Raw genomic sequence first — 25,156 nt, forward strand, 5'->3', positions numbered from 1 at the left:
GGACCAAAAAACAAAATGTCCAAAGCACAAAACCTTGTTCTAAACAGTATTTTTGAAAAATAATAGACTTTTTCTTTGAAAATGACCTTATTTCCTATTCGGATTTTGGACATTTTGTGAAAAATGCCCCTCCGTGTAAATTTATAAGTCTAAATGCTTTGAAAATACGTCTCTATGTATCCTTGTGTAGTGTTGCATCCATATGTTTATTGCAAAAGCTGTTTTTATTAAACTATGTTTATTTGATTGAATAAAACTGCTGCATTCATGTTGTGTTCAAAAGATAAGGAAAAGTAATTAGTTACTCTAAACTGGTAATTGTAATCAGTAAGTAACTGCCTTCCTAGATGGGTAGTTTAATTCCAATAACTAATTACTTTAAGCTTAGAAGTAACTAATTGTACTTAATTACTTTTGAGGCATAATCAGCACAACACTGATCAAAGCCAGCTTCTATATGCTGAGCCACAGCACCATGAGCCTTCATCTGAACCAACCCAGGTGAGGGGGTTTCCCCTATTTAGATCTCCTCCCACTTACTTTAGTCCTTATTTATTGTCTCCTTTTAACTCTTTTTAGTCCATGCATCACAGTGGCAGCCCTTGGCTGGAGCCGTGCACGGTGGCTGATTTTGAAAAGTGTAATCATTTGCCCTGCATCCAGCCACTAATGATTTCTGAACAGTGATGTCCGAGATTTCCCTGTTCTCTACCAGAGAGCCTATAAATGCTGCTACTTCAGCATCCCAAGCTCTGGCCGACCCAGAGAGCAGTGTCCTGGCCCAGAAAATGAACCCAGATCTTAAGCCTGGCAACATCCTATGCATAATCGTGCACGCAAGCTAGCCCTCACAAGTTATTTTGAGTATCCTTAAGCTTAAAAGTGCCTCCCTGGAATGTAAATTCCAAATAGTCTGTATGCTTGTAAAGGCTCTCTCCTTATTTATACTGTTGTATGTTGGTAAATAGATACAGTATATAGTATCAGATTTGTGTATAATGTAAATGGAAAAGTCCTGGTATTAACACTGAAAAGATATGTGCTTGTCATGAGAGCTCTAGATGGACCAAGTTATGCATGTTTGCTTTATTGTGCAGTTTGAAAAATGAGGACAATTTTAAAAGTCATTAGACCCCCAACCAAACCCAGGATCTTTGGTTTCTGTCAAAACATAAGCGTTGCCAAACTGGGACAGACCAAAGGTCCATCAAGCCCAGTATCCTAACAGTGGCCAATCCAGGTTACAAGTACCTGGCAAAATCCCAGATTCCAATCTGCAGTTGAAATTGGCTGCTCGTTTTCAGCAGAAACCAAAACCGTAAGCGAAACAGCCTCCCCCTACTCCATCCCCCTAACCATAAAAGGGGAAATGGGACTTGATATACCGCCTTTCTGAGGTTTTTTGCAACTACATTCAAAGTGGTTTACATATATTCAGGTACTTATTTTTGTACCAGGGGCAATGGAGGGTTAAGTGACTTGCCCAGAGTCACAAGGAGCTGCAGTGGTAATCGAATTCAGTTCCCCAGGATCAAAGTCCACTGCACTAACCACTAGGCTACTCCTCCGCTCCCAGTGGCAAAAACAACTCCACCCCGCGAACACTCTCCTGTGCCCCCTTCCTGCATGACCATCCGTAGGCCCTCCTCCAGGCCTACCTTATTGAAGCCCTAGTGGTCTAGTAGTTTCTTTGGGGGCAGGAACAAATACCATTCATTCCTGCCCAGTGCTGCTGCTCCCTTGAACTGCCCTGGAGGTCTTGTGGGCATTTTGGGGGCAGGAATGGACCCCACTCGTTCCTGCCTCATGTACTACTCCAATCCATATGGTTGCTGAGACTTCCTACGTCTGCCTTGCGAGACTGCTGCAGCAGGTTCTCGCAGCCATTTTCCAATTGGAATCAGCATGAGAGAGGACTCATTCCTGCCCGTGTTGGTTCCAGTCGCAAAATAGCTGCCAGGACCTCCCATGACAGTCTTGCAAGGCTGCTGCGAGAAGTCACAACAGCTATTTGGATTGGGGAAGCCCATGGGGCAGGAATGAGTGGGGTCCATTCCTGCCCCCAAAGAGGCTACTAGACCAACAGGACTACTTTGAGGGAGCAGCAGCACAGGGCAGAAACGAGTGGGATTTGTTCCATCCCCTGAAAGTCAGAAGGGAAATCTCTGGCTTCAAGTGCAAAAATGATGAGACATTGATTGATGAACCCTCTGCAAGTTTTAGGATTGTCATCATACCTAGGAGGGGGAGCTAGATGGATACCAGATGACACTGCAGTAGCTGTAGCACTGGCTGGCTCTGGAACTGCAGTGGTCACTCACTGAGGAGATGCTGGTCCCTGTATCCAGAGCTGCAGAGCCAGTTGTTGGAGCAGCCACAGGGCAAGTGACTCTGGGAGCAGAACGATCTAGCGCTTAACAGTCTCAACACCTTTCTGGAACAATTCTGCAGGTTTTTTGAATAGCCAGGTCTCTTCCACAGCTGCTGAAATAAGACAGGGGACACAGACAGTGGGAAATTATGCCATCCAATTCCACACTCTGGCCTCAGAATTAGAATGGAGCAATGAAAATCTGGTGGCCATTTTTTGGCAAGGATTAGCACCACAAATCAAGGATGAACTGGTGGAGCGAGATCTTCCCTCTTCTCTGGATGATCTTATCGGCCTTTGTAATTGGGTTGATATCTGATTCCAGGAGTGAGTCCAGGAGCTTCATTCTAGCTGCCAGATGGTTTGACTGGCACCCAGCTTCCAGCATCCCTTACGATCCTCCAAGGAGATCACATAGCCAGATTCTTTGGAGGAGCGGTTTCATCTTCTTGAAGGAGCAAGACATCCTTTCACAGTGACCACCAATCACAAAAACCTTCTTTATTTGCAGGAGGTCTGAAGTCATAACCCCCAACAGGCCCGAAGGTCTTTATTTTTTGCCCATTTTGATTTTCAAGTTGTCTTCCACCTGACCAGGAAGAACATCTGGGCCGATGCTCTCATTCATTTGAACATTCTGAAGAAAGTCCAGATTTCCAGCCTGTTTTAGATCCAGCCAAGATCCTGGCTGCAGCATCCATACTGATCCCATCTACAAGACTGTTGTTCCCAAACGTCTCCGGGACACAGTGCTGAAATAGGAGCATGCCTCCAAGATTGCAGGACATCCCAGGGTTGGGAAGACACTGGAACTCATATCTCAGACATACTGGTGGCCATGGATGAAGATGAATGTGTCCAATTATGTGGATTCTTGTTCTGTCTGCACCCACCACAAGCCCTCTTGTTCTCGACCATGGGGGATACTTCAACATCTTCTGTACCAGAGGCACCTTGGACCCACGTAGCTATGGATTTCATAACAGATCTTCCTGATTTGGAAGGGTTCTTCACTATATTGGTGGTTATTGACTGATTCTCTAAGATGGCACACTTAGAGGAAACTGGAAAGGCGTGGGATAGGAGATAGTATACTATTGTGAATTGAGAACTGGTTAAAAGATAGAAAACAGAAAGTAAGGTTAAATGGAGAAGGGTAGATAGTGGGGTTCCTCAGGGGTCTGTGCTGGGACCGTTGCTTTTTAACATATTTATAAATGGTCTAGAGACAGGAGTAAATAGTGAGGTACTTAAATTTGCTGATGACACAAAGTTATTCAAAGTTGTTAAATTGCAAGCGGATTGTGAAAAATTACAAGCGGACCTTAAGAGACTGGGAGACTGGACATCCAAATGGCAGTTGATGTTTAATGTGAACAAGTGCAAAGTGATGCATGTGGGAAAGAGGAACCCGAACTATAGCTACGTAATGCAAGGTTCCACATTAGGAGTCACCGACCGGGAATTATTAATTATTAAATTATTAATAAATTGAAACTGAGAAGTTAATGTTAATCACTGCATAAGCAATATAAAAAGCACAAAAAAATTTTTTTGCAAGATACGGATGGTTGGGGGCTGTCTATGATTATAATTGTCACATTGATCAGGCACACCAGATTGGTGATAAATTATTTGCCTTTGTGACAGTATGAGACTTCCCCAAAACACATCAGCCTTGTGACCATTTGGCACTATTTGACCTTTATTCTACCATTTATTGGTTGTATATGGTGTATATCTTTGGTAGATTACCTCCACCACAATTTTGACAGTATTTCTAAGATAAGCAGCATAAAATGTACTGTATTGTTTTGGGATCTTGCCAGGTACTTGTGACCTGGATTGGCCACTGTTGGAAACAGGATGCAGGGCTTGATGGACCTTCGTTCTGTCCCAGTATGGCAGCACTTATGTACTTATTCCACTACCAAGCTTACCATCAGCCCCTGCATTGGCGTGCCATTTTCTTAAGGAGATCTTCCATCTATATGGTTTGCCAGCATCTATTGTATCCGATCGTGGGGTCCAGTTTACATCAAGATTCTGTCAAAGCCTATGTAAATCCCTTCATATTACTCTGAACTTCTCTTCTGGTTATCTCCCACAAACCAGTAGACAAACTGAATGTGTAAACCAGATTCTAAAGCCCTTTCTACATAGTTACATAATCAGGCCAGCAAGCTGATTGGTCTTAACTGTTACCTTGGGCCAAATTCAGCTATAATAGCCATGTGAGTGAGTGTTCCAGATCATCTCTGTTCCAGATATATGGTGGAGCTGTTTTGGTACCAACCACTAAAGCTGCAGCCATATCTTTCAGTGAGTAGTGAAAGCAGGCAAAAGAACTTCTGACCCAAGCCGCCAAACGCTATAAGAGACACGCCAATAAGAAGCTGGAGATCTGGTCTGGCTTTCCACCCAGAACTTACAACTGAAGGTCCTTTCTTCTAAGTTCGCATCCAGATTTATCGGACCATATCCAATACATTGTTAGGTGGGACTAGTCTCTTATCAAGTGAGGTTACCACCTACTTTGTGAGTGTATAACGCCTTCCTTGTATCTCTTCTCAAACCTGTTATATTGAATCAGAGAAGGAGGAAGCTGCCAGCTCCTTCTGTGGTATCCACAGATACAGGTGAAGAGTATGAGGTCCAGGACATTTTGGGTTTTTTTTGTTTGTTTGTTTTCTTTCAAGATATATAACCTTGAGCAGGAAAGTAAATATTTCAGGATGTCTATACATGCGACAACATAAAAGAAAATATAATATGAAATATATTACTCAAGTCCACCATAGGGACATTTTGGACTCTAGGAGAGTTCATGGCAGACTTCAGCTTCCCGCCCTGGTTCCTGCTCCCAGTCTTCAGTTGCTTCCTGCCTCCATCACCCTGCTTCAGCACGCCTTGTTGGCTCCAGCTCTTGATCCTATCCATCTGGGTCGGGGGCTCTCCTGCCACCTGTTGGGGCCTGCCTGTCCTTTGTGCAGGTAAGCAGTGTAAATCCAACTGCAGTCCAAGGACTCACAAACCCTGAAGCGTGACATCTGGTCACTGCCTTTATCTCATATTTCTGAGTTCCCCCCTTTTTTCAGGGACTCCATGCCCTAGTACTGTAGAACCCTCCTTAGGCTGCAGACCCCCACCTTCGCAGAACAAATAATCAGCATTAGCATGGTGCTTTCCTGCACAATGCTCCACCTTAAACTCATAGGCCTGGAGAGCCAGATAGCAATGCATTAGCCTTGAATTACTACTTTAAATCAGACCTAACCGTTTAAAGGGGCATGGTCTATCACTAGGATAAAACACCTTCCTAAAAGGTAATACTACATGGACTCATACACCGGCTTCACTGCTAAGCACTTATTCTCGATGGTGGAATATTTTTGTTTGGCTTCTGTCAATTTGTGGCAAAGGTACATCACTGGGTGTTCCTCTTATCCCTCTCTGACTGAGTACCACTCCCAGTCCTACCCCAGAAGCATCTGTCTGGAAATAAATTCTGGATTGAAATCAATATTTTTTAGAATGTGTTTTTTACACAGGGTCTCTTTCAAGTTTCTGAAGGCTTGATCTATGAGTCTATCCAAAACTAACCTAATAGGTTTGGAATTCTTTAACAGCTCTATGGACTCTTCAATTTCTTGGTGTATTTGATGGGTTAGAGCCACAGTTGTCTTTCTCACTTTTTGATATGTCTGCATATGGACATTTTTCTCACAAAAACGTCCAAATCAGTATTTTTGAAAGCTATTTTTAGATGTTTTTCTATGAAGTTCGTCAGAAGTATGTCCAAATCTCAAGGGGGTATTTCAGGGGTGTGTTCAGGGCGGGACTTAGGTGTTCCTAAGGCTTAAGACATTTTTCAGCCATAATGGAACAAAACAAAAACATCCAGGACTAAAACTTAGGCCTTTTGAGCTAGACTGTTTTTATTTATGAATAAGGCACAAAAAGGTGCCCTAAATGACCAGATGACCACTGGAGGGAATCAGGAATGACCTCCCACCCCCACCCCCAAATGTGATGAAAAACATTACTTGCCAGCCTCTGTGCCATCCTCAGATGTTATACTCAGGTCCATCAGAATAGCATGCAGGTCCCTGGAGTAGTCTAGTAGTGGATGCAGTGCACTGCAGACAGGTGGACCCAGACTCCTACCTCTCCCTACCTGTTACAATTGTGGAGGAAACTGCGAGCCCTCCAAAACTCACCAGAAACCCACTGTACCCACATATAGGTGCCCCCTTCACCTATAAGGGCTATGGTAGTGGTGTACAGTTGGGGGTAGTGGGTTTGGGGGGGGGGCTAAGCAGACAAAGTAAGGGAGCAATGGTCAGATGTGTACCTGGGAGCATTTTATGAAGTCCACTGCAGTGCCCCTAGGGTGCCCTGTTGTCCTTGGATGTCAGGGGGACCAGTATACTAAAAATACTGGCTCCTCCTACATCCCAATGGCTTGATTTTGTACGTTTTGCACTTGGACGTTTTTTTTTCCAAAATGGACCAAAAAAAAAAACGTCCAAAATACAAAACGTCCATAGTATTTTCGAAAAAAAAAAAAAGAAATTTTTCTTTTTTAAAAATGACTTTCTTTCCTGTTCAGAATTTGGACGTTTTGTGTAAAACGTCCAAATTCAGATTTAGACGTCATATCGAAAATGCCCCGCCATCCTGCTTATAATCGAACGAGAAAAACGCCCAAGTTCCGACCTAAATCGGGAGATGGACGTTTATCTCACAAAAACGAATAAAGCGGTATAATCGAAAGCCGATTTTTGGACGTTTTCAACTGCACTCCGTCGCGGATGCGGACAAAGTTGATGGGGGCGTGTCAGAGGTGTGGCAAAGGCGGAACTGGGGCGTGGTTATCTGCCGAACAAAGATGGGCGCATTTCACTGATAATGGGAAAAAAGTATGCGTTTTTAGCTAGAATTTAGGACACTTTTCCTGGACCCTGTTTTTTCACGAATAAGGCCCCAAAAAGTGCCCTAAATGACCAGATGACCACTGGAGGGAATCGGGGATGACCTCCCCTGACTCCCCCAGTGGTCACTAACCCCCTCCCACCACAAAAAAATGATGTTTCACAAATTTTTATTTTCACCCTCAAATGTCATACCCAGCTCCCTGGCAGCAGTATGCAGGTCACTGGAGGAGTTGTTAGGGGGTGCAGTGGACTTCAGGCAGGTGGACCCAGGCCCATCCCCCCTACCTGTTACAATTGTGCTGCTTAATGCTTATTAGTCGTCCAACCCCCCCAAACCCATTGTACCCACATGTAGGTGCCCCCCTTCACCCCTTAGGGCTATAGTAATGGTGTAGACTTGTGGGCAGTGGGTTTTGAGGGGGATTTGGGGGGGCTGAACACACAAGGGAAGGGTGCTATGCACCTGGGAGCTCTTTTACCTGTTTTTTTGGTTTTGTAAAAGTGCCCCCTAGGGTGCCCGGTTGATGTCCTGGCATGTGAGGGGGACCAGTGCACTACGAATCCTGGGCCCTCCCACGAATAAATGTCTTGGATTTATTCGTTTTTGAGCTGGGCGCTTTCATTTTCCATTATCGCTGAAAAACAAAAACGCCCAGCTCACACATTGTTGAATAAAACATGGGCGTCTATTTTTTCCCAAAATACGGTTCGATCCGCCCCTTCACGGACCCGTTCTCGGAGATAAACGCCCATGGAGATAGGCGTTTTCGTTCAATTATGCCCCTCCATGTCATCTAGGTATGTATTGGCATACTCCTGGTGTGACGTTAGCAACTGACTTATAACATGCTAAAATGTTGCAGGTGCCCCATGTAGTCCAAATGGGAGGATTGTGAAGTGATGCAACCCCTGTAGTGTAACAAAGGCCATCTTTTCCCTTGACACTGGATCTAGTGGGATTTTCCAGTAACCTTTGGTTAAGTCTAGGATAGAGATGTATTGGGCTCCTTCTAGCTGCTCTACTAAGGTCCTCTAACCTAGAATGGGGTAAGCATCAAAATGAGATACCGCACTTACTAGTCTTAAATCTGTGCAGAATCGGGTAGAGCTGTCTGGCTTGGGCACTTGAACTATGAGGGTAGTCTACTCATTATCTGATTCCTCAAGGACCCCCAAGCATAACATTTCTGCGACTTCTTTTTCTACTTCCTTTGCTTTGCCTCTGGCAGGTGGTATATTTTTTGTCTTACAGTTTTCCCTGGCTGAGTGACAATCTTGTGGACCTCTAAATAGATACAGCCAGGAAGTGAAGAGAACACATCCTGAAATCTATGTATCAAATGTTCCACTTGAGTTTTTTGTTTAGCAGTCAAATGCTAAATGATCAGCCTTAAGCTCTGACAATTCTGGCCTGAGGACCTCTTCCTCCCCCAGGGCCTCTGCTACCAAACCCTCCTGACTTATTCAGGATTTTAGTAAATTTGCGTGAAAGATTTGGCTTCTATTTCTTCCTTGGGAGACTTCATAATCTATGGATCGTACTCACCATTTTAACAAAAAGGGCCCTGACCACCTGGCCAGGAGCTTATTAGATGTGATGGATATTATGACTAATACTTGGTCCTGAGGCTGAAACTCCATCTGGTGGGCCCTTCTATCATAGTAAGGTTTCTGGCATAACTGAACTTTTTCTAAGCTCAGTTCTTGTGAAAGGGAATAGGGGTATCACTTGAATACCTTTGAAGAGCAATGTGTCCTGCCTCCTCAGCCCCACTAAATCTCTACATTGCTATGGCTTATTTGGTGAAAATGCATAGCCAACAGTGTCATATAAATTGGCACTAGAAGGGAATCAGATAGGTTGGGGGACCTCCTTCAAATTCAGACTCGTTTTTGCCAGCTCCTAATATCAGGGGCTAGCCTGAAATTGCCCTGGGAGTTTTCCCATCAGAGAGACTGAAGGAGTAGAAGAACAGCAGAGGATATGTTTGGAAACATTGGTGCTATCAGTTCTGTTATATGTGTATGCTGTAGTGTGGAACCCATTTTCATAATAGTTTTTCAGTTCTCTGCAAATAAAAAATTCTTATAGAAAGTTACACCATATTGCTAAAATAGCTCCTGAGCACAGACCATTTGCCAATTTACTTGCACCTTGATGCCGTGGTCTGATTTTGCATTGTCCAAAGTGTAAGAAAGCACTTCTGCTCTTTACTGCTGCATAGAGGACAGAGGTCCTCTGAGGTTAGCATTCTTTTCTCCCTGCCAAGCTGCCCACAGAGCCAGGCAGAGAGCATTCTGAGTCTATGCACTTTTGTAAAGAATGAAAAGCAACGTTATCTGAAGTGCCTTATAGACTTTCAATGCAAATAATTTGTGCTCTTTCGTTTCCTTATTTCAGGATTTTTTAAAAAAGCTGTTGAATTAAATGTAGACTGTCTCAGCAGACCTTTTGGGGGCTTTCTTGAAAGAATGTTTTAAAAAACAATTTGGCAAACAAGGCTACCACGGATTCTTTGGAAATTTACGCAGTACCATTATAGTGCTGTTCAGTTGTTGAATGGCATTGCTGGGCTGAAGAGAGTCTCCAGGGCTTAAGGACAAATAGATACATGAATCCTGCAGGGAACAAAAGAAAAAAAATACAAAAGACTTGTTTTCTGATATTAAAAAAAAAAACCATTAAAAAACAGCAGCTTCTGTATGTCAGCTGTTTCTTCAGTAGCATGTATATCCTTGCACACTCAGACAGGTGGCTTAAAGTGTCATGCTGAATAGGAACTTGTATTGGACTACTTTTACAGAGTACCTGAACAATAGATCTGTGTCTGTCATAGTCCATCTGTTCGTCTAGACTGTTATTTGTTATTTAGAATCTCATTAGGTTTTTTTTTTTGGGGGGGGGGGTTGGTTGATTTTTTTTATATGTATATTTCACTGATCATTTTGAATTACAAAAGCACAAAGAGGGGCTCAGATTGCTCTTATTTAGCTGCTGCTAGACATTTTGTTATAACATTTTTAACTTTTAGAGCCAGCATTTTTCTCCTTCTCCTTAGAGCTTGCAGCTCAGAACTAGAGCTGGGAACTAGTGCCATGAGCCTCCACTTGCAATTTTCCCTTCTTTCATATCCCATCTCAGCTTACTTCAGCAAAGTCATTGCAGCAACAGTCCTTGACTTCTATGGGAACCCTGTAGTCATGGGTCCTAAATCCAGCCTCTAGGTGTCACCGTTTCTCAGTGACTATGGCTCTTTTTCTTCCACTCTCACCCACTGTAAAGATCACTAGCAGTCATGCACAAATTCATGCACAAAACAAAAAGTCTTTACATAGTAAATGACGGCAGATAAAGACCTGAACGGTCCATCCAGTCTGCCCAACAAGATAAACTCATTTTACATGGTATGTAATACTTTATATGTATATCCGAGTTTGATTTGTCCCTGCCTTTCTCAGGGCACAGACCGTAGAAGTCCGCCCTGCCTTTACTAAAGCTAACAGAGAAAAAGGATCTCAGAAACCTGCAAACTAATCACATACTTTTTTGTCTGCATCTAGGGTTCGGGTATCATTCATTGATCCTACAAAAACCTCTGTAATGACCAAAATGTATTTTTCTGTTATGCTATACAATTTAATTTTTTTGTGATTTTTAAAAATTTTTTAACATATTATACTCACAATTAACAATATTGAAATTTCTCTTTTATGCAGTTGCCTGCATAACTCAAATTCAAGTCTGCACTTATCTTAAATCTCCAACAGGACCTGTTTCACCGCTGATAGCGGCTTCTTCAGGGGTCTGTGTGGGCTCTACACAATGCAATGCTCTACAATATAAAATAATTTAAAATTATATTCAACTCTTCAAACTAAAGCTAAACATGTTAAAAACTCACAATTTAATGAACAGTTGAACTTACTTAACCCGCTACTGGTTCAATACTCAACTTGCACTTGTCAAAGGATTTTTTCAAAATGGCGCTGTCAGTAGCTTAACACTACACATGCACTTTAAACTTTCCCCAATGCATGACTCCCACCTTCAGATGTCAAAATATAACTATGGGGACTGTCCATCCTACACTGATTGTTCTTTCTAAGAATTGCTCTTTCTAAACAGCTATAATTGACCTAAGCAGCAGAAGTGGTGGCCTGGGAATTTAACCCAGGTCCCTGTGTATGGCCACAGGCCGGCCTATAGAGACGTAAAACATTGGATAACAAAGATTAAAATTGATTCTGCAATTTAATTACCCAGTCACCCATCAATTGTATCGCTATAGAATTAAGTAAGAACAAATATTCTCAAAATTAAAGATGTCTTATTATCCAGTCAGATGAAAGTGGCCTCTAGTGCCTGCATTACTGCACACCTGGACTGCCTTGCTGCAAACCCTGTAACTTAGACCAGTTCCTCATATCATAGAACTTGCCTTGAGTTTAGCCACCCAATTGATTCTGTACTACCCATCTTGTCCCCATCTATATATCTGCACTTGGCCCTTCAGCTACATAAGTACATAAGTAGTGCCATACTGGGAAAGACCAAAGGTCCATCTAGCCCAGCATCCTGTCACCGACAGTGGCCAATCCAGGTCAAGGGCACCTGGCACGCTCCCCAAACGTAAAAACATTCCAGACAAGTTATACCTAAAAATGAGGAATTTTTCCAGTCCATTTAATAGCGGTCTATGGACTTGTCCTTTAGGAATCTATCTAACCCCTTTTTAAACTCCGTCAAGCTAACCGCCCGTACCACGTTCTCCGGCAATGAATTCCAGAGTCTAATTACACGTTGGGTGAAGAAAAATTTTCTCCGATTCGTTTTAAATTTACCACACTGTAGCTTCAACTCATGCCCTCTAGTCCTAGTATTTTTGGATAGCGTGAACAGTCGCTTCACATCCACCCGATCCATTCCACTCATTATTTTATACACTTCTATCATATCTCCCCTCAGCCGTCTCTTCTCCAAGCTGAAAAGCCCTAGCCTTCTCAGCCTCTCTTCATAGGAAAGTCGTCCCATCCCCACTATCATTTTCGTCGCCCTTCGCTGTACCTTTTCCAATTCTACTATATCTTTTTTGAGATACGGAGACCAGTACTGAACACAATACTCCAGGTGCGGTCGCACCATGGAGCGATACAACGGCATTATAACATCCGCACACCTGGACTCCATACCCTTCTTAATAACACCCAACATTCTATTCGCTTTCCTAGCCGCAGCAGCACACTGAGCAGAAGGTTTCAGCGTATCATCGACGACGACACCCAGATCCCTTTCTTGATCCGTAACTCCTAACGCGGAACCTTGCAAGACGTAGCTATAATTCGGGTTCCTCTTACCCACATGCATCACTTTGCACTTGTCAACATTGAACTTCATCTGCCACTTGCACGCCCATTCTCCCAGTCTCGCAAGGTCCTCCTGTAATCGTTCACATTCCTCCTGCGACTTGACGACCCTGAATAATTTTGTGTCATCGGCGAATTTAATTACCTCACTAGTTATTCCCATCTCTAGTATGATGTTTCATTGCACTGTTGATAGAGAATTAGTATTTCTAACTTATTCAAATGTTCTAGTGCGTGCTTATTAAGTGTTTCATTGGTATCATGCTCACATTACATTGTATCATATCTATGTTATTTGAATGTTCTTCCATGCTATTCTGCCATTTGTATTGTACTGACAATATCTTATTTCTGTTATATGATTATTCTACAGTGCTGTAAATTTGCCATTTCCAAGTTTCCTTCATTGATTGTATTTATTTGGTCATTTTACTGTTAGTTATGTTGTTAACAAAATAAGTTTTATGTTAATCTGTACTTTCTGTACAACGCCTTGGGCAGATCTCTTCGTAAAGGTCATTAATAAATCACCAAAAATATTTCCTAATACTGTTTTTCTTTGGTTTGTTTTTCCCCTTGCCCCTCAGCAAAGCAGCCTGTCTGAATCTTGAATAACGGAAGTATATTCTGAATGTTTATATTGCAGACTCTGAACTTATGTGTAACCATCTGAGCCCACCAGAAAAAAGTATGCCTCCACCTTACAGCAACCTTCTTTAGGAGCATCCACGATCAGACTTCCGATACATTAACACCATCTACATAAGAAATGTAGAATTTGATCTGTAAAAGTCTTTTGTCATAGGCAGAATGTGGTAAAAAAAAAATCTCTCTAAATCAGGCCCTTAATCTCCCCCCCCCCCCCCCAAAATCATGTGTGTATTACACATACAGAGAACTAGCGTGCCTACGTTTTAGAACTGGAGAACCTCCATTCCTCCACTCCCTGGTTCACACTAATAGAGTAAAAACAATGGACCTGATATTCAAAGAAAACATAGGAGTAGATATTCAGTCAAGGGTGGTGAGTGGTTTGTTTTTAGGTGCCAATGGCGGCATTATTACCGGATATGCAATACTAGGCCATGTTCAAGCACAGGTGTTGAATATGTGGGTTTATTCAGCACTTAACCACCATATCAGACCACATAAAACACAGTCCTATCTTTATTCAGTATCGCTTAGGTGGTTAAGTGCTGAATATGACTCCACTCCCAGACTGCCCACAAAATAGCCAGTTTTCACTTTAGTGGTCTGTGATGAGTATTTAGCGACACTAACCGGTTAAGAGGATAGCCCTTCATAAGCACTTTAACCGGCCAGGAGTTCAGCAAAATTTAGTGTGTCAATTTAGGCATTCACCCCTAGTAAAGTTTTAAACAGATTAGTTTAGGAGCATCAACATCAGAAGCAAAAATCATTTGACTATGGGCCTGGACCTTTTCTGAGGCATGCATTGGTGTTCAGGCAAATTCATGGGTGAAGGTCTGTGAAATTTTCATATGCTTTATTTACTGTGCACCCAGTACATGAAAGATATGATTTCAGCTACTAAATGAAGCAGCTGTGACCTGAGTCACAAAACAGGCACACATGTGCAGCCCGATGGTATTACTGTTACAGAGTGACTTCTGCTGCCAAAGTATATCTTTTAAGTAGATATATACTGAGGCATCGGGCAGAGCAGCTGTTGCAGGAACAAACAGCTGAAATAAACTGAAAAGAAAAGAACGTTTACGGATCAGTCCTGGCTAGTCACATAGTTCTTAAATATTTCTTCTGCAAAGATATACTGTTCTTAACATCTGTTCAGCACTTAATCACAATGGCTGTGTTTGCAAATAGCAAATCTTTCTAGCACCTGTTGTACGCTGAAGAAAACGAAATGTTAAAAAATTGGTTAGTTGCCTTAATAGAGGCAGGACTCTTGACAGAAGATGGGAATGATCATTTTTTAATGTGGAAAAGTAAACATTACTTTTAAAGCTCTCTGGTTTAATTCTTGGATGCATCATCCCAATGCATTTTCACTTGGGTTTGTGTTTTTCCAATGCTCCTATTAAATGAGCCAGTCTAAAAAATAGAGAAATTAGAATTTTCTGTCTGGGGTGTGGACATGCAAGCCTGTGTACACATGGCAACTTTATCACATATTCTAGGGAAAAACATTTACCTTGCGTTCTTCCTTTCTCTCTTGTTTGTATTGCCAAGGGCCCAGTTGTATCACCATCTGCATTACCTGGGCTAAGAGGTGGACCATCATGCCCTCCACCTCCTCCACCACCACCACCCCCACCCCCTGGACCACCACCTGTATTTGATGGAGAAGCTCCAAAAGAGGATCCATCTAAAGCACGTTCAGCCTTGTTCGCCCAGCTTAACCAGGGAGAAGAAATCACCAAAGGTCAGGAAGACCATAAAGTCTGCTAAGATGAAATAGTATTTGTATTTATAGAAAATGATAATCTGTATGCCCACTGGATTGTATTAAAAGATGTTGATTTGGGCACATGTGTTCATCGGTGTATAAGAATTCAGATTTTAGTGGCTTAAGGAAACAAATGAAGTTTCTACACAATCCCTATGCCTCATTCCCCTCAGGGCAGTTAATATGGAAAAGACTGGCTTGAAACTCATCTGCTCCCTATCTATAAGAAAGACGTTAACACAGAATTAGACAACTACAGATTTTTATTCCTGGGGGAATTCTGCACCAAAAAAATACAAATTCTGCACACAGTATTTAGAGTTTCTGCAAAATTCTGCATACTTTATTTGTCAAAATCAAGTAATATAATCTCCACTTTTGAGCGATACTTAACTTAAAATGCAATACAAAAGCTATTATTCAAAAATGCAAAATTGTGAATGCAGAATTTCTCCTTCCCCTCAGCCACCCCAGCAATCAAACCTTCAGCTCTCACCCCACCAAGATTCTATCCAGCAGCTCTTCCTTTCTCCCCCTTCCCCCTATCTACCCAGACTTGATCCTCCCTCCCAAGGCTTGACCCTTGTTCTATCTTTCCACAGCTTTTACTCCTCTCCTATTTCTCTCCCTCCCCAACCTAAGACTTTTACATAAGTACATAAGTATTGCCATACTGGGACAGACCAAAGGTCCATCAAGCCCAGCATTCTGTTTCCAACAGTAGCCAGTCCAGGGCACAAACACCCAGCAAGATCCCAAAAAATTACAAAACATTTTATGCTGCTTATCCCAGAAATAAGCTGTGGATTTTCCCCGTCCATTTTAATAATAGTCTATGGACTTTTCCTATGAAAAGTCCATAGACCTTTAGTCTCTTTCACCTGCTCTTCCTCCCTCAGCTTCAATTCCATTGCCTTCCCCTTTGATCCCACCACTCATGCTGGACCCCTCCCCTTCTCCATGGTCCACAGCACCACACTCACACATTCTCTTCCTCTCCAACTAGACCCCTCGCCCCCTTCTACTTGATTCCACAACTGACTCATGCTGTTTCCCTTTGGCCCAGGATCCACACTATTCTCTTTCTCCCAGGCTCCAGGCTTTAAGCTCAGAGCTCTCTCTTTTCTGCTCTTCCAGTCTCCTGCTGGTACTGAGTTTCTCGCAGCTGCACTTCACTTCCTGCACTGGTCATGACTGCGCCATTCTTCCTCCTGCACTTGTGCCAATTCTGGCTGTGCTGCTCTAACACTTGGTAATCAATAGAAACTATCCTATGCGAGTGAGGATGATATGGTGTGTGTTTCTAAAGACAATGCTAGGTCTTTTATGTATTTTCATAAATGGCTCCGATTATAAATAGCCTCAAGCTGTGTTAGGTTGTGAAAATTATTCATGACTGAGTCCTGCTACAAAATGATCAGACATCTTAAGGAAAAGGGCAGACTAGTGACAAATGTACATTAGAATGAGCTGTACAAACTGAATAGATGTTATGATTCTGTTAGAATTCTGCTAGTCAGACAGGGGAATGCTTGGATCCGCTCCTGATTAGTCCGTCAGGGGCTGAGCTGATGTCAGTGTGATCTACTTAAGCTCACCTCTCCTGTCAACCCCTGCTTTGGCGTTTTCTCCAATTCTGCTGAAGCCTTACCTTTGCTCTGTCTGAGCTATTGGCTCTGTGGTTGTGTGGGGTTGTTACTCCTTTCCTGGCTTGCAGTTTCCTATTGCTCTGTCTCTGTCTTCCGGCTGCTGCCTGCGTGTGTCTAATTACCTCTCTCACTACACCTGGGTTTCTCTGTTTGCTCTGGTGCTGTGTGGTGAGTTCCTCCTCGTTCTATTCCAGTTCATTTGTTTTGCTTCTTTCCCTTCCTTCAGAGTTCCCTTCCTGCCAAGTTTGTTTTCTGCTTGGCAGGTCCTGCCCTTTGTTTCTCTCAGTGGGGGTTGTTTGTTTGTTTTTCATTGTACTCCCCCGTGCTGCAGTGGCCCCTGCCTCTGGTTGCTGTCCGTGTGCTGAGCTTGGTTTAACCCTTTGTCTGCAGAGCTTCTCTGCTTCTGGCAGTTATCTGTTTACTGCAGTCTTCCCCTTGTGACTGTCTCAGTTCTTTCTTTGCTATACTACCTCCTGTCTTACAGAGCACTGTCCCTTTCTGTGCTGGTGTGTGTGTTAGGCTCCGCACTCTGTTTTGGGGACTTTTTCCTTCCCTGTTTGCTGAGAGTCTCTGCCTACAGTATCCTATATTATAGTCCCTCACTTTCTTTGTGTGTGGTGGGCTACGGCTTGACGTGTTTCTGTGTATGCTTCCCTTTCTCCTTGATTACCAGCACTGAGGGTGTTGCTGGTGCCCCGGTCCCCGTGGGGGACCCCTCGTTTAGTCTCTTTCTCCCCTCCCTAAGTATGAGTCGGTTCCAGTTAGGCTGTGAGGTCCGCATCCTTGAATTCTGAGTGAATCAGTTTCAGATGGGAACAATGATAGGTTAAACAGTAAGATAACACCATTGGTAACACCTATTATCTATATATATAAAAGGCAACCCCAACGTTCTGAAGCCTCCACGGAAGTTGAGGCGCCCGAGATATCCGGTGTGCCCTGGAGTGTCTGCACCGCCCTCGCGTCAATACGTCATGACGTCGAGGGCGGAGCTATTGACACTCGAGGGCCGAAACGGCCCACAGCGAACAAGGCAAGTAGCTTCGAGGGACGGAGGGAGGGGGCCCCTTGCTAGCGCCCATTTCATTCCGCTCAGAAACGGGCATTTTTTCCTAGTTTCATTATAAAACACTTACAAAATTCATCTCCTCACTCATTCACAGGTCAGGTATTACCAGTGTCTCCATGTTCACATGGTCAGCAAAAATCACACTGTGTACATTCACCTAAAGATAATTGCAAAAAACCAACGGCAGCAGTGATGGTATTAACCCCTATTAACCTGCATGTCAGTTAAAGGTGGTCTGAAATGTGAATAATCATAGCAGCAGATAACATCCAACTGTATAAAGACCCCCTTGCTAAGACAGCGTTAGGATAGCTGAGAGGTTTGGTGCACATATCTTCTAATTAGATTTGAAGAAATCCATCGATCCTTTTCTAAACCAAAGAGCCAAACCACTTAATTGCAGATATCATACACTGTATAAACCAGTCCCTTCTCAAAATAATAGGTATGACATTTTGCTAACTTGGTACCTCCAAGGGAGCACCATAGAGAGCTTTAACATTAGATATTTTAGCATACCTTATAAATGTTTTCAGTCAGAGTTTTTTAGATTAATGTGTAGAGCTTTATTTTTGGTATCTGCTGAGGGGTAATAGAAGGTTTAATTTAACTAGTAGAAGATATGTCAAGTAAGAAACTAATTTGTAAAGTTTTTGCCTTAGTCTTAATCTGTTCTGGTATGGGAATGAAAAATCTAACAATATTCCATTTCTAAGAATCCTGGATGACTGCTTTGTTGTTTTAGGGCTCCGACATGTCTCGGAAGATCAGAAGACCCACAAGAATCCCAGACTGCGTGGTCAAAGTGCACCAGTCCGTTCTCCTACAAAAAGCCACTCTCCAAGCCCAACTTCTCCCCAGACTCCTCTCCATCACAGCTATTCTCCTATCCTAGAGCTAGAAGGAAAGAAGTGGAGAGTGGTAGGTGTAAATGTTGTGAATTCTCATTCTATGATGTTTCTCAGTTTTCAATTCTGCCACCCCAGGCAATATGGTTAGGCTCCAACAATCCTTGACAACCCAAGGATTGGAGAGATGCTTCCAAGAGCGCTGTTGTCTTTCCTCCAGTCCTTGGCCGAAATGCATCATCTCCATAGTGGAACCAGTATAGCACATATGATCAGTCTACATTGAATTCCATGTTGTCATTATATGCTCTGTTTTTAATTTGTAAGTTAGTTATCAATTTTTATGCCAAGAATATAATAAATATATCTGTCATCCTTCTGTTGCTTCTCTCCTTCACATCAATATTTCTGGAAAAAAAATCCAAGTTTCAGTAGAACCAGACCTTTTACTTCTAATATTGAGGGAGATGTGGAGGGGCATTTTCGAAAGGGACATCCAAATTGCGATTTGGACATCCATGCAAACTGCAAAATCTAGGGGCGGGGAAACCCGTATTTTCGAAACAAGATGGATGTCCATCTTTCGTTTCGAAAATACCATCAGGGACATACAAATCCTTAAATTTCGCCATCCCTAGATTTGGACGTCCCTAGACTAGGTCGTTTTTGATTTTCGGCGATTTTCAAAACCAAAGACGTCCATGTCAGAAACGACCAAATGCAAGCCATTTGGTCATGGGAGGAGCCAGCATTTGTAGTGCACTGGTCCCCCCTGACATGCCAGGACACCAGCCGGGTACCCTAGGGGGCAATGCAGTGGACTTCATAAATTGCTCCCAGGTACATAGCTCCCTTATCTTGTGTGCTGAGCCCCCCAAAACCCACTACCCCCAACTGTACACCACTACCATAGCACTTATGGGTGAAGAGGGGCACCTAGATGTGGGTACAGTGGGTTTGTGGTGGGTTTTGGATGACTCGCTGTTTCCTCCACAAACGTAACAGGTGGGGGGGGATGGGTCTGGGACGGGTCCACCTGTCTGAAGTGCACTGCACCCACTAAAACTGCTCCAGGGACCTGTATACTGCTGTCACAGATTTGAGGCTGGCATAGAGGCTGGCACTACATATTTTTAAAGATGTTTTTTGAGGGTGGGACGGGGTTAGTGACCACTGGGGGAGTAACGGGAGGTCATCTCCAATTCTCTCCAGTAGTCATTTCGGTTACCTTTTTGTGCCTTAGTCATAAGAAAAACAGGTCCGGGTGAAAACGTCCAAGTGTTCATCAGGGAAGTCCTTGTTCTGGGCATTCTGATAGTAAGATTTTATTTAAAATTTTTAATTCTTTGACTAATTCTCAATTAGTCACACAAATTTCAGATGAACTACAGCCCACTACGAAAGAATTGAGCACTTATTTTGGAAAGAAGATAGAAAATATTAGATCTGTGTTGTTGCCATCCAGCTCTGATATTTTCTTCGATCCATTTGATAACATTGATAAACAGAAAATTAGCATTAAAGCTGACCTCCTTTGGACCGATTTTGGAATGCTTTCAAATGAGGAGGTAGATTTTGTATTAAGTAAGTTAGCTGGAAAGTTCTGTATTTTAGATCAATGTCCTACTGTTACGTCCCTCACCTGAATTGCGGTCTGCGCGGCTGGTTCGCCACTGAGCCGCGACCCGGTGGCGATAGCCGGCCATGCGGGCTGTCGGTGGCAGTCTTGTGGGGTCCAGTTCCGATGGTCGGCTATGTCGCTCCAGCCATGGGCGCGGGTCCAGCTGATTGATTGGACGGCCATTGTGCGGTGGCCGGCCACGCGGTCTGGCGGCATTCCGGAAGCCACGCCGGTTTCCGGTGCGGGTAGCTCACATGGCCTGGTTGCACGGGATTGGGCGCCTTTCCCGAGGTTCCACCTTTTCCCTTGCAGGCACCAATCTGGAGCGTTCTCTGCAGCTGCCCATGGTTACTGCTGATGCGGGGACTACTTAAGGCCAGCAGTTCCCTGCACACCTTGCTTCAGCTACTGTGCTTATAGAGGTTCGGTGCTCATCTCGTGCGCTTCATTGCTTTACCTGTCTACTGTTGCCTGTCCCTTGGGCTGAACCTGACACTCGTGGATTTGCTGCCTGCCCTGACCCTTGGACTGAACCTGATACTCATGGATTGCTGCCTGCCCTGACCCTTGGACTGAATCTGACACTCATTGCCTTGCTGTCTGCCGTGGTTCCTGAACTGTTCCAGCTCATCATCTGAGTTCGCCCGCCTAGCCACTTGCCTGGTCTGGGCGGCCCAACCCCGTCCGGTTCCCAAAGTCCTGGTGGCCACCTGCAGCTGGGGGCTCAGCTCCTGGGGAACGGTGGTCGCTTCCCAGGTGAACCTTTGGGTTGTCCGGCTGCCTGGCCGAGCACGGCGCTACTCTACCCACCGTGCTCAGTCAGGACACAAGAGCTCACTGCTCGAGTCACAACAGGATCATAACACCTTCCTACCTACTCAGGTCTGTTCCAAAGCAAATAGTTTTCAGGATTATATTGTTAATAAATGCTTTACTAAGAGAAGGCAATTTCCCTTGGGAGACAGGTATAGGGGGTCAAAATTATTTTTCCTAAGTCAACTGGAGCTGACATTTATTATTTTATTTATTTGTTACATTTGTATCCCACATTTTCCCACCTATTTTTAGGCTCAATGTGGCTTACATAGTACCGGAAAGGCGTTTGCAGACTCCAGTGAGAACAAATACAAAGTGATGATATGGTAAGAAAAAGTTCATGTGGCAAGGCCACATTGGGGAAACGTGCATCAGAAGAGTTGAGTTTTGTCCATTACGTACTTTAGTTTTGTTGTGTTGCAGGGATCAGGCATTTACGTTGGATCGGTGGGGTATGCCTTTTTGAACAGGTTAGTTTTTAAATTTCCGGAAGTTTAGGTGGTCGTAAGTCGTTTTCAAGGCTTTTGGTAGTGCGTTCCACAATTGTGTGCTTATGTAGGAAAAGCTGGATGCTTAAGTTGATTTGTATTTAAGTCCTTTGCAGCTTGGGTAGTGCAGATTTAGATATGATCGTGTTGATTCTGATGTGTTTCTAGTTGGTAAGTCGATCAAGTCTGTCATGTATCCCAGGGCTTCACCGTAGATAAGTTTGTGGACCAGGGTGCAGATTTTGAAGGCAATGCTGAGGTGACTATCTTTCGACCAGTAGCCAGTATTCCATGGCTTGCGAAGTTTCTAGAGTCTATAGTTGCATCCCAGCTAATGTCTTACTTGGATCTGCATCAAGCCTTCATGATTCCCAATATGGTTTTAGACCAATGCACAGCACAGAATCCATATTGGTTACTCTGGTCACTAAAGTCAATCCCTATTAAGTCAAAATATTCCATCCTTACTATTAACAGTTTGACATTTCTGGGGCCCTTGATACAGTTGACCATGCATTGTTATTAAACAAGCTAGATAGTTTAGGACTGGGTGGAACTGTTCTGAAGTGGTTTAAGGGCTTTCTTAGGCAAAATAGCGTCAAAAAGAATGGAAAATTTTCAGAAACTTGTTCTGTTTATGGCATTCCTCAGGGCTCACCTATGTTGCCAATATTGTTTAATGTTTTTACGAGTTCATTGTGCAATTTTTTAACATCTTCATTATTTTATGTTGCTTCTTATGCAGATGACATTTTATTTTGGTTTCTCTGCTAAAGAATATGGTTTACATAAATGATTTAATCACTGAGTGCATTTTTAGGACACATCATTGGGCTTCAATGAATAAAGCTCAATACAGCAAAGACAAACTTGCTCTATTTTGATACATCTCTAACCGGATTTCCTCAAAATCTGGTGCTTAAGACAGGAATCTCTGTCTTAATTCATCTAGAGTACTGGGTTTTACTGTAGATACACAACTTACCATGAAAAATCAAGTTGATTGTGTAAAAGGATGTTTTCAAAGTTGAGACAGTTAAGAGCAATAAGATCTTCATTTCATTCATTACAGTTTAGGATGTTGGTTCAGGCTGTGGTTTTGCCTCAGTTGGACTATTGTAGCTCTTTATATATTGGGATTAATCAGCAACTTGTAAAAAGATTTCAACTGCTGCAGAATTGTACCGCAAGGATGATTTTCAGCTGTAAGAGATATGAGTATGTTACTCCTTTGCTTAGAAACCTTCATTGGCTTCCTATTGCTACTAAAGTTGATTTTAAGACAGTTTGCCTTACTGATAAGATTTTCTATGATGCTAGTCCATTGGACCATACTGTTTTGGTTCAATATCCATCATTAAGTTGGCTTACTCGAAGACAGTATTCTTTAAATCTAGTCCTTCCGTCAGTAAACAAGATCCAATTTAAACGTTCTTTGACAGCTCCTTCAGCTATTTTGCTGTTAGGCTCTGGAATTCTATTCCAATTCAATTACGAGGGATTTCAGATTATTATTTGTTTAGGAAGTCGCTGAAAACGTTTCTATTCAAGAAGTATTTTGATGTGTAATTTCATTGTTGTGTATTGACTTTTACTGTAACCCGCTTTGATTTTTGAGAGATATAAATGGGATAGAAATGCTGGAATAGAATAGTATGGGTTTTGGTAGTATTTTAGAAAGATAAGGGCAGATTTTGATGATAGAAAGAAATGACATATTTTATTAGTATTTTAAATATAAGCAGAAAAAGGAGGAATCAAAGACAAACCCAGGATTACAGTTGGAAGAATCAAGAAAGATGATCATGTTATCCACTGAGGGGCCGATGCAGAAAGCTGCACCTTAGAACCACTGACTCCACAGCTTCTAACATGACGTTCCCACAAAAACAAAATTGCCACTGGGATGCAGTAATCAATGAGCATGCAAATTACTGTCATGTGAAAGGGAGCTATTCAAAAATGTTTTAAGAATTTAAAATGATTATGTAGCTACTTTGTTATTCCTATCCAATTTTCTTTGTTGGCAGTTTGATATTTATATGTTGCTTGCTAGAATGTTGTTAATAAAAATAATATTTAAAAAATTGTGGCAGTGGCAAGATGGCGACCTGAGCTCGCACGCTTAACGGCCCAGCTGTCCTCTGAGTTTCCTCCTATTTGAAATTCTTTTCCTGCATTAGCAGATGCCCCATACTAAGAGGAAGGGGACAACCAAAGGCCACCACAGATGTCCAGAACTTCGTCCCCTGTTCAGCAAACTTTGGACCACTACACGATGAGTCCCGCGTTGAGCGCCAGTGAAGGAGCGTCGATGCTCTTGGGCTTGGAAACAGCTCTATCGCCCCCAGAAATCATTCCACCACCATGTTCCAGTGGAGCAAAGGAGTGAGTCAGGAGTACATGCTGAAACGGAGGGCGTTAGCAGCAGAACTCAGATCGGCGGTGCCACTCCTAAACCCGCAGGAGAAGTCAGCTTGGAGTTTTTGGTTCCCGTGGAGGTTACATTGAGTTCCATTTAGAAGGCTCTTCAGGATCTAACGGTGGCAGTAAATAAGTCTGCTCAAGATACAACTTTACTTGTGAGTAAAATGGACAGCTTAACTGAATCCTTTGAAAAAGTTAAAACTGAAACTGCAAACAAAGTTCTACAGGTGCAGGAAGAGGTTAAGACTGTGAAAACAACAACAGACGCTCTGGTAAGAGACAAATTCTTAATTCAACGGAAAATTGAACAAATGGAGAATTGTAACAGACGTCTAACATTAAGACTATTGAATTTCCCTAGAGCTTCAGTTGTGACTCCTACTGATTTATTCAAAAATATTTAAATGGAAAATTTGAAAATTTCTTCTTCAGCTATTCCCCCTTGTAATAAAATATATTATTTACAACTTCAGCTCAAAGGGGAGTGGAACCTGTTAATGCTGGGAATTTGCCTCAATCATTGGGAATTGGATCAGAGATTCAAGATTTGTCTGCATTGCTGGAAGATTCATTGTCTGAAGTATCTACCCGAGGGATGCTTATTGTTTCATTTGTATTTGAGCAGGACTTGAATTCAGTGATGAGAATATATTTTAAGTATGCTTCATTACCTTTTTGTGGGCAAATAATATGGATTTTTCCAGATGGTACTAAGGCAACGCAAGATAGAAGGAAACAATTTCTGGTACTAAGAGAGGAAAACAAGGAAACTAGGAGCATCTTTTCTGCTAGCATATCCATGCAAGTGTTTAGTCCGTTTCTTGGGCAATAAATATGTTTTCTACGAACCGAATCAATTACGCACCTTCTTAGATATGAAGAAACTATCCAGTGGACCAATGGGGATTAATGATTTAAATGAATAATAAGGGGATATTCAGGTTTAATCCACTTTCTTTTGTATAATTTTTCTTAGGATCTCCTTATCTTATCCCACTCTCCCTCTAATTTGTGGTCTAAGGAAGAGTATTGTATTACCTGACTGAAATCATTTCCTTGCAAGTTATTTTATTGCTTGTAAAATTTAAATTGCTATAAATTAAAAAAAATTGTGTCAACAATCTGCAGCTCATTGCAA

The 25,156-nt window shown here is 42.7% G+C and overlaps 1 pseudogene; it reads left to right on the forward strand.

The window, feature by feature from the left end:
• Nucleotides 1-25,156, forward strand: part of LOC115482332 — a 63,622-nt pseudogene that overhangs the window by 19,183 nt on the left and 19,283 nt on the right.

The sequence above is a fragment of the Microcaecilia unicolor genome, chromosome 1 (genome assembly GCF_901765095.1).
Source record: "Microcaecilia unicolor chromosome 1, aMicUni1.1, whole genome shotgun sequence".
Lineage (NCBI taxonomy): Eukaryota > Metazoa > Chordata > Amphibia > Gymnophiona > Siphonopidae > Microcaecilia > Microcaecilia unicolor.